We start from the raw sequence: 10364 nt of genomic DNA, 5'->3' as shown, positions 1-10364 counted from the left end.
TAACTTCCCGACTAGCTAGACATTTGAAACTTTTAGAATATATTAGAACACGATGCCAATGCATTCTTTTAATACTTTCAGCTATCTTTAAGTTGAATTGAATTCTTTTTCAGTTAATTCTGTTTTGTATGAAAAGTTATTTCGACACCATTATTGGTTGCTAGAGGGGTCTGGAGTCCTAGCAACTAAATTATTAATATATACGTGCGTTACTTAGTCAAGTTTATATGATTCAACAGAAAATTTAAAAACGTTGTATATAAAAAGTTCTTTTTATCTTGTAATTATTTTGTTTTAAATGGGGTATTACGATTTTTTTAAAAAATCTCATTGATTCATTATGTAGGTATAGCTTTCATACATATAATATATATATATATAATTTTTAGTACTACATCAAGAACATTGACTATAATGAAGCAGTGGAGACTACGACCTAAATGTTATTAACACAAATTTTCTTTTGGTGGACGTCGAGCGTCGGAATAAAAGCAGGTCTCGGGCAAGAGATTTCCAGAGTGTGCGGCGAATTTTTGCACGGAAAAGAGACGCCACTCACTTCATTATTTCCCTCTCGCGTCATGCCCTCTGGCGACGCGGGCCACAATCATTCCCGCATATTATGATTTCACTCCCATTTGTATCACAATATCAACGAAATCTGACTCGATTATGATAAAAAAAAAACGTATTTGATTCCTCCAACACACATATTTTGACATGTAGAGTTGAAATGTCAAAGGTATTTTATGAACATAAAAGAGATCGTAAATTGAGTAATATCACATTTCACGTAGGCAACATTATTTGTTTATGATAAAACTTTGCAAAATAAATTTAGGATACTTCTTTATGTGCTCTCTTCTCTGCAAAGGTTGTCAATCATGAATCTCCACAAATGAGACCATTGATCACAAGAATGAAGTTGAGCTCTCATGAAACCATCATGATATTTGACTTCTGTTCCGACTTGTTTTTCCTTAAGTTTACGCTGTTTGATATTTTTTTTTTGAATAAACTGGTATTTGCAACTACTTTTTCATTCAATCCCTTACACCATGGCCCCCACAAAATGGGGGCTGACAGGGGTCTAGCCTGGGAACCCGGGCTTAGGAAGGGCCCGGCGTGGCGAGATGACCAGATAAGTGATATAAAAACACATCACAAATTCTCTCTAATAGTAAAAACAAGTCGCCTTTCCTTCAATATGCAATGTTATTATTTAAAATTATGTAAATGTACGATACAATTTTTAATTGTGTATCGATATTCAACAACTCCATTATTCAAATGGATGTATTAAAATATACAAAAAAACACTAAATATACACATTAATTTTACCGCGTACACCATTTGGAAAGCTGTACTGTAGAGCGTTACACTGACTTTGTCTTTAGCGATAGGTAGAGGGACCCGCTAAATGTCTTACCCTGGGGGCCCGCTTCAGGATGTGGAGGCCATGCCTTACACTATCATTTAATAATATTGTAGTACTTATATTTTATTATTAGAAAAATACCATAGTAAGTTATTAACTAAAACGCCACTATAGACATAACGTATTGAAAATAATATAAGTAAACAATACAAATAAGTTTTTAAAAGTAAATCCTTTATTCGTTCCTAAGCGGATTATAATAGTTGCCTTTACAGAGTGGGTGGTTATGTCAATAGACTTTTTACAAGGAACGGCTGATACCCATTCGCGCAAACTATTAAGTCGTTGCATTACATTACACACCCAGCTGTGTGATCAATCCAGTGACCTAAGGCAGGGTACTCTATCAACTCGGTCAACATGAATGCTAAAGTACAAGTAGTATGAAGTTAAAAATAAAATGATTCATCAATAATATAAAATAACATGCTGTGTAATTAATTTTATTATTGGGCCACAAAATTAAAATCTATTAAGTACATAATACGTATGTATTAAAATTAATCTGTAACTGATGCACGGAAAATACATTTACTCAACTTTTAAAATAAGAAATCACAAAACGAGATTTGAAATAACATACTTTCTAGTAATAACATAAATAATAATTACATTGTTATAATTGTATATATTCAGTAGTAATTATTGCAAGTAGTTATATTATTGAAAAATATGTTTCGTACTGATTCACGTTTTTTTAGTTAACGAAAATCTATCACCACGAACAAACTAACGGAATAGCCTTTTTGATGTCCAGTGTAAACGTGATCAAGGGATTAAAAATTGTGTGGGTATTAATTCTATGTACCGTATTTTTTTGTAAAAAAAATAAATTTTCCCACAGCGTACATTCGCAGTCATATTTTAGTACTACTGACACGATCATTTATTTCACTAACTAGACTGAAATTTGTATAAGTTTTTTTTAACATAAGCATATTTTATAGTTTGGATATTAATAGAAAAATATCAATATTATAAATATTAAACAAAAAATATCAAGATCAATAATTAATTATTCTGTCATAATAATTGTGTTCATAATACCATGGTATTGTACGAGATGGATTTTAGTGAACGTTGAGATGCCTTTATATTTCCATATTTTTTCCAGCTGTCTGTCATAATATAAAAAAAAATAGTATCAATTTCTGCTAGTGAGATGAATCTTAGAGGCTTCACGCAGATTTCTAAATTCTATTTGGTCTTTCGATCTCCTTCTTCAATTGATTACTTCCAGCCCCAGTTCTTGACGTTCTTTATATAAGGCGTAGACCTTTATTTTTCTTCTTACTAAATAAGAGGTACTTCATTATTGCTTGAACATCCATACGCTTCACGTGGCCACCTCTTTGTAAGGGTTTCGTTTTTATTAATATCATAAACTTATAGACTTGAATGTTGCTGCAACAAACCTGTTGAGCAACATTCAACTAGATGCGGAGTATCTGGGACTCACGATTATTCTCAGTCAAAACACTCAAAACCATATGCCGCCTATTTGACGCTTATATTCTGATGGTGCGAAGAATACTGGGTACTGGGTATGCGGTGGTATGACTTTAAGAGTAACGAAGAAATAAGAGAACGCACCAAGCAGCTTCTAATCACGCTGAGAGTGGAGATGTCACGTTGGACCTGGCTCAGCCATGTGCTGCGAATGCCAGAAGAAAATCGCAACCTGGCTTGCCTGTTCTTCAAGCTAACTGGAAGGTCGCTAAATACTACATGTAGAGTGTATATCTACGGGATGCTGGTATGGCCTGGAACGACGCAAGAAGACTGGCTAGCTACAGGAATTCTTGAAGGCGCCGCGTATGGTCCATTATGATCCAACTAAGTGGCGGATATGGCCGAAGAAGAAGAAGAAGTAGAAGAAATTCTGAGAAACACTGGACAGGAGCATAATACTACTCTCAAAAATAGTCTACTCGTATATTTACAAAAAAGAAAATGTAAGATAATAAATATGAAAATTTTATTTACATTCTGCTATATTATATTCTGTCGAATATAACAGAACTGTTCACCCCAAAATAGAAATTCATGTGTCGTTTACTTTGGAAAAAACTGGCAACGGCCAAAGTTTTATCACTAAAATTTGATGTCAGTTTAGAAATTCTTTTTTTTTGTTGTTCGTAAACAACATTGACGCGACGCGACGGTGGTTTTTAAATGCATGACATTTTCAACAACTCTACACATGAATCTTTTTAGAGTAATTATTTTTTTTAATTTATGAGGCTTTACTAAATTTATAAAATTGCTATTTTATGTTATGATTATCGTCAATAGATAGATATTTACCATATATACATTAATTAAAATTGACAGGTAGAATATTTTTCAGCATTTGAAAAATGAATTAATGTCGAATTACAATAAAAACACCAAACTTATACTTACTACTAAAATGCTTGCCATATTATAGTTAGTGCAGTCAGAAACTTTTAAATTTGTGTTTTAAATCAAATGAAAAAGGTGGTAATATATTGCATCATTTAGGAACACTATCTGTTTACATTTTAAATACTTTTTATAAAAACGTTTAAGCGTAAATACAGATAGGTATTGTTTTGTTAATGATAAACTAGGTAGGTATTAAAACCATACTAGTCAGGCCGCCAGAGAGTGCGACACTCCGTACTTTCGTGACATAAGTTCAAGGATTCCGTCGCTGTGACCGACCCTTATTCACGATGCATCGATGCTACAATAGCGATCTACGCGCTGCAGTCTCACGTGGTGGGAGGCGCAAGACGTGGCGGGACATTGTGCTTGCACTATGCCCCAATGTTGATCAATCTACGTACATATAATATGGCAATAGTTGACTACATTCTTTATTTTCAAATAGGTAGGTACATAATAATGAAAAATACACATTTGTGAATTTTTGAAAAATTGTTCTGGCTTATATTAAAAAAGCTGTCTGATTATTTAATAGCAACATCGTATTGATATTAGATCAAGTATTATAAATTGTTGTCATTTTGCTCTATATGAAAAATTCGTATTGTATCGTATCTAAAACCGCCGTAGAGAAGTAAAAAAATAAACATTGTTTTGTTTGTATACTGGTAGTATTTTTAATGTCAAACAATCATATTATGATTGTTTGAAAAAAAATACTGTAGGAATGAAAATGGAGATCATGAAAAACCGACTTTGTATTCTCTATAGTCTTGTCTCGTGCCCATACCAAAAGGGTAGACCAGTTTGTTTACTTTCTAACCCCTCGTGTTTGGTTGGAAAGAGGGTGTCTACGTTTCGAAGGGTCGACGCATTCAACAATTTAAAGTCATCGCACGGCTAGTCCTCTCAGTACAGTTCCGCCTACACACCGTTCATATTTTAAATATTAATACAGAATTATGTAGATGAAAGGATGAAGAAATAACCATGATTATTATAGCTTTCAAACTTTACTAATAAATGTTATTATCTGGCATTTATTGATTGACTTATTCTGTATTTATTTGATAGTAAAATTATGAAACTTTGTCAATAATAATTAATATTATTATTACTTTTAATATAAATACGAACTCACCCAGATTTGCTGAATAAAGTAAGCACATTTTTGCGAACCACCTGACTATTTTTTCTATATTAATCTTACATCCGAATACACTCTTTTATCACCGCTGGAAGAAATGGGTGGTTGGTCACAACAGTTTCCTTCCAACATATTGGTATATATAGCGAGCAAAATATCTCGGAAAATATACACGAGCTAAGTAAAATGAATTCCTATCAACATTTTTATACACCCACGGTGGCCGCGCGGCATAAACGTTGGACTATCACGCTGTGGGTCTCAGGTTCGAATCCTGGGTCTGGCAAGTACACATATTGTTTTTCAGATTGTGTGTGAGTCAGGGTATGGACCTAATAGGTTGAGCAAGTGGCTGACATCCATTTATCGTAAAAAACAAAATCTGTTAATACAAACCTCTACTCTGTGGAGGCCCATAATATGATCCTATTAGGATCGGACATGGTCAAAAAAAAAATATTATATACCTACTACCCATATTTAAAAATAAATTCTGTAATCTAGCTTCTTTGTCGTGCTTTGACTGAGTTTGCTGATGTTGACGATCACATTTTAAGGTTCATCTTAATAAATAACTTCTCAATATATTGTATTCCAGTCAAATATAAGATGTTTTTTAGACCCGACGTTTTTTTTCTTCATTTATCCCGTAAGTTTTGCAGTTACTGCTGCATTAATTGCAGTACATATATCGTATTTATTATGACACTATATATACCCAAATTCACATTGCTATGCCGCTTTATGTTGCCGAATTTATGTTCTCTCTACCTAAAATTCCGAAGTTGGTAACTTTTTCGGTCCAGGATACGCGAAGCATATTTTTGTTGGCCCTCATAATTATTATTCAAGATGGTTCATCCAACACTAGATCTAAAATTAAATTTAAAACAATAGTACCTATTTCGACAAATTTTGGTATATTATTTCAGTGTAAAATTACTTTATTGTCAATATTTAGCTTAGTCTGGTATAAAAATATTGATATTAATATATATTTATACAAAAACTAGATATCTTAATGTTGTGGTAGGCAGATTCAATTATATCTAGTTGTAAAGAGTGTAAATATGTACTAGCAAAATAGTAAATTATTGATAATGATATATAATATTATGTAAGAAAAATGTGTAACATGTGAACATGCAGGGTCTAAGGTCAGATCCACAAAAACATTGTTTTAATTATATTATGTCATTTTTAGCTACCTTCCAAACTACTAAAACAAAGATATGTATACTCACATTATGTGGTAATAGTCTGTTTCCACCCAACCAATCACTGAAATTATTTTTACAAGGCATTATTTTCCTTTTTTACGAAAGTAGAAACGTCATATTCGATATCATTGAACTACATACAAAAATAAATCATGCTACGAAATACAATTGAAAACCGCTGACAACTTCTGTAATCCTCAGATACATAATATTTAAAATACAAATTATTGGTCCTTTGGCACGGACTTAGCATACATTTATTTTAGGTTGACATAAGGATTGAGGTGTCAAGAATAATAATTTGAAGCCCTCGTTTACATGAAAAGAAAATAAATATAATCATTTACATATTTTATTGCATTGCGAAAATATTTCGTTATTTCAAAACGATTATGTTAAAGATGTTAGTAGTCAAATTCAATCGTTAAGTGATTTAATTTATATTCTATCTTATTGATTCCACAGTGGATCTTAGCCGCCAAAGAAGAATCTCCGTGACAGTTTTTTGTTTTACAAGAAATGGATGTTCGCCACTAGCTCAACCTTATGAGATCCATGATAATACACGTTGAAAAAACAATATTTTTACAGACCTGGGATCCGAACCCAAGACTCACGACGTTATAAGTCGACACGTTACAGCTTGGCCAACGTAGGCGCTTTTCTTTCCTATATATTGTTTAAAATTGTTATATAAGTGTATTATTAAAGTATAATGAGAGAATAATTTTATATTTGTAGTTGAGGACCTGGGTAGAAAAAAGGTTACATGTAAATTGTACATAGCACAGTTCGCCGTCAGCTTTCTTATCGGAAAGAGATGACCGTATACTATACGGTGTTCAATTGTATTAGATTCAATATGAACATTAATTTAGTTTGTATAACCGATTTTGGTAAAATTGATGAATTCTAGAATGAAAACCTAACCTAACATAACAAATTTAATAATCCACTATATCGGCTATTTTTAAAATTTGTTTGCCGCTAGCTTCCTGGAAACCGACAAGAAACGTGTTTTATTTAGACATGTATTTTATCTCAGTCCTATACGGTCTAAAGAGGTTGGACGGTCTTTAATACACGACCATATATTTCCGATACAACATTTCACGGTGGAGTGTGATACGGCAAACTGCTTGCGTACAAATTTCCGGACACGGAAAAAATGGAGGTGCTAAAACCATTGCTTCGAAAAAACACATTAACACGTAATTTTGATGCCTTTGTCATTTTTTTTTAAAAATATAATAAGGATAATATTATATTATAAGCATAATATTATATCTATATTTTGATGGTTAGCGACAAATATAGTAGCCAAATAAAAATATCGTTTGGTGACGTGATAAAAATGAAGTCAAGAATTCTATAACTATTGTTAAAGCAGAACGCTCCAATTTTATGCTTATCTCCAACTTGTCAATCCAACGCTTCGATTAGGTAAGAATAGAGTTGACGTTGCAAAAGTGATTTTTGAACATATGGAATCATGGCCATCGTCATCATTTTTGACCCTACAATCCTTGGCAGGTCTTGGCATCTTCCAAAAACTTACTACATAAAATATGTATCATCAAGCATAATAGAATGATAAAAATGGTAAAAGTTTTCCAAAAAATAATTCGATTGCTATTTGTAAGCTACAATAAAAATATATAATCGATTTCACTAAGCTCGCTGTTATAAAAGCATTATTTGCTATAATAACCATAATAATATGGCAATGTATAGGTACAGAATATTATGTTTCACGAATGTTTGATGACACCACGTTATATGAACCTCGTACAGGCGTAAATCCCTCAATACCCGACAGGTGTCACATTTGATCAAAAAATCACTCGCGCGTACATTTCCTATTCTGTCACTTTTCATTTATCTCTCAAAGTCTGCGCATTAATCATGGGCCTTCGGGAAAAATACACTCGTTTATTAAATTTATATGACAGATAAAGCCAATGTACATATTTTATTTAACCCAATTTATTTGAAATAATATATCAAATTGGTAAATTACATGTACAGTACAGTACTTGGTAAAACTACAATAAAAAAGTTCGATCACTGTAAGTACTTATTACTGAATAGTACATTCTTAAATCGTGGGTATCATTTTTAACATAGATTAAAAAATAAACTTTATTTTAAAATACTGGCAAATATTCCAGAATTATTATGTCTTAGCTGCGATTTTATAGCGCTATATGCATTAAGTGCGGGGGGGTATCCGTAGTTCCGTGGATTGCCTCTAAGTGATGTCCGCAGCCATGATATTATAATGGTCAGGCAGTACAAGTAGGTATCGACGTCCGTCCGTCTAGGAAACGAAGCGAATAATAAATACTGAGTGATAGTTAAGTTTTGTAGTATTTTAATTTTTTTGCAATATATTTTCTATTTTTTGTAGGTACTATTCTATTTTGTACCCGAGCTTTAAATTTCGGCGTCTTCGGATACATTTCGCACTCACCAATGGTAAATAGTGCCTGAAGATGGCGAAATGCGAAACCGAGGTCGCTAAAAACAACTCAAATAGAATTGTACAAAACTTATATCAATTATTATTCCAATTCAAATTCTTTCAAGTACCCTTCCTTTGGGCGATACGCGATAGTATTAATTAAGCTAATATTGTTAAATACCTATATTGATTTTAAATTACAATAGATGGATGACAGCATTTATGAATTTTGAAATAAAACCTCAGATGCATAGTTGTTAGGAAATTTCGGGACAAATAGCATTTGAGCCGATAGATAAAATTGGTGAAGCTGTTCGCCCAGATTGCGATGGATATAACCGCATTCGGCTTATTTGAAGGGTTTTAAAAAATATGTATTTATCTGAGGATTTTCCAAAAGTAAATAGATGTATGGTTTTTTAAGAAGTAAAATACTGCTTATATAGTGAATTTACAGTTTTTTATGTTTCAGGAGTACAAAAAAATGCATTATTGCTTCAAGGCTCCACGATATGAAAATTATCTAAGCAGCCCTTGTCGTAGTATATCTAGTTGTTAGACATTCCGTCCAACCCAACATTGTGAAAAAATCAACACAATATAACTAATACAGCCCCGAGAAATCAGACAGATCACGTCAATTAAATAATAAAAAGATCCTGGCAACATGTTCATATGAGACCTCCAAGCAAGTCAACGCCTGACGTACCTAAAACCGCCACTGCCAATAACAATTTGACATACAGGCAATATTATTGCAAGGGGTCCTCCAAACGTGTCAGAGAGTCAGCCAACCACACACAGCTATAATCGGTACCGCACGGGACGCTACTGGAAATAAAATATGTATATAATAAAAGCATTGAATAATAAAGTAGTAGTAGCCTATCATGAGTTAATAATGTATCCTTGAATGTTTTACTTAGGTACGCAAATCGTCTGGAATCTTCTATTTCAGTATTGAACGTAGGTGGTAGGCAGTACAAGAGTTATACAGTTGCTGGAACGTGTCGACAAATCACGATGTCAAATATTTACGCGTCTTGAATATTCGCAGAGAAATATTGTACGTCAGCTTAGGAAAGCCGTTCTCCAAAAAGGACTAACATTGGTTACCTTAAAATTGATGACTGTCATGGAATATTTACACAAACAAAACGGAATACAATATTGACATTGCTACGAGCTACGGCGAACACTGGCGGAGGTAATAATATAGTAGTCACTTTAACAATGTCATAAGTTAAGTTGGTATAATATCTACATAATACAACAATTTTTACAAGTTTGTACCTAGGTAACTTTAAAGTACAATACATATTTTTGTTTACAATAAGACTCGTTGGGATTATGGTTTGTTAATATTACGTATTAAAGTTGTCATTAAATAAGGAAGTCGCTACGTTATTATTACCTTTCGTTATTCGGAGCAGGTCGCGCTTGTAGCCGTATGTATGTATCTAGGGATTATAATTCCATACAAGATTTTCAATCTCACGTCAACGGTATTAGTATTTCTCCCATCCCGTGATTATATGACAAATTTGAGAAATTTCGGCTGTACTAATTTAGGTACTTAGAGTTTGTACTGACATAATAACTTGGATACAAAAAATTACAAATAAAATAAATAGCAAATTCTTATTATTGTTTAGTATGTACAACCGGCTACAGACGTACTT

The sequence above is a fragment of the Rhyacophila brunnea genome, unplaced genomic scaffold (assembly GCF_057557595.1).
Source record: "Rhyacophila brunnea isolate RB1 unplaced genomic scaffold, BYU_Rbru_1.0 scaffold_3, whole genome shotgun sequence".
NCBI lineage: Eukaryota > Metazoa > Arthropoda > Insecta > Trichoptera > Rhyacophilidae > Rhyacophila > Rhyacophila brunnea.
The sequence above is the reverse complement of the archived record's forward strand: the minus strand, read 5'-3'. Positions refer to the sequence as shown.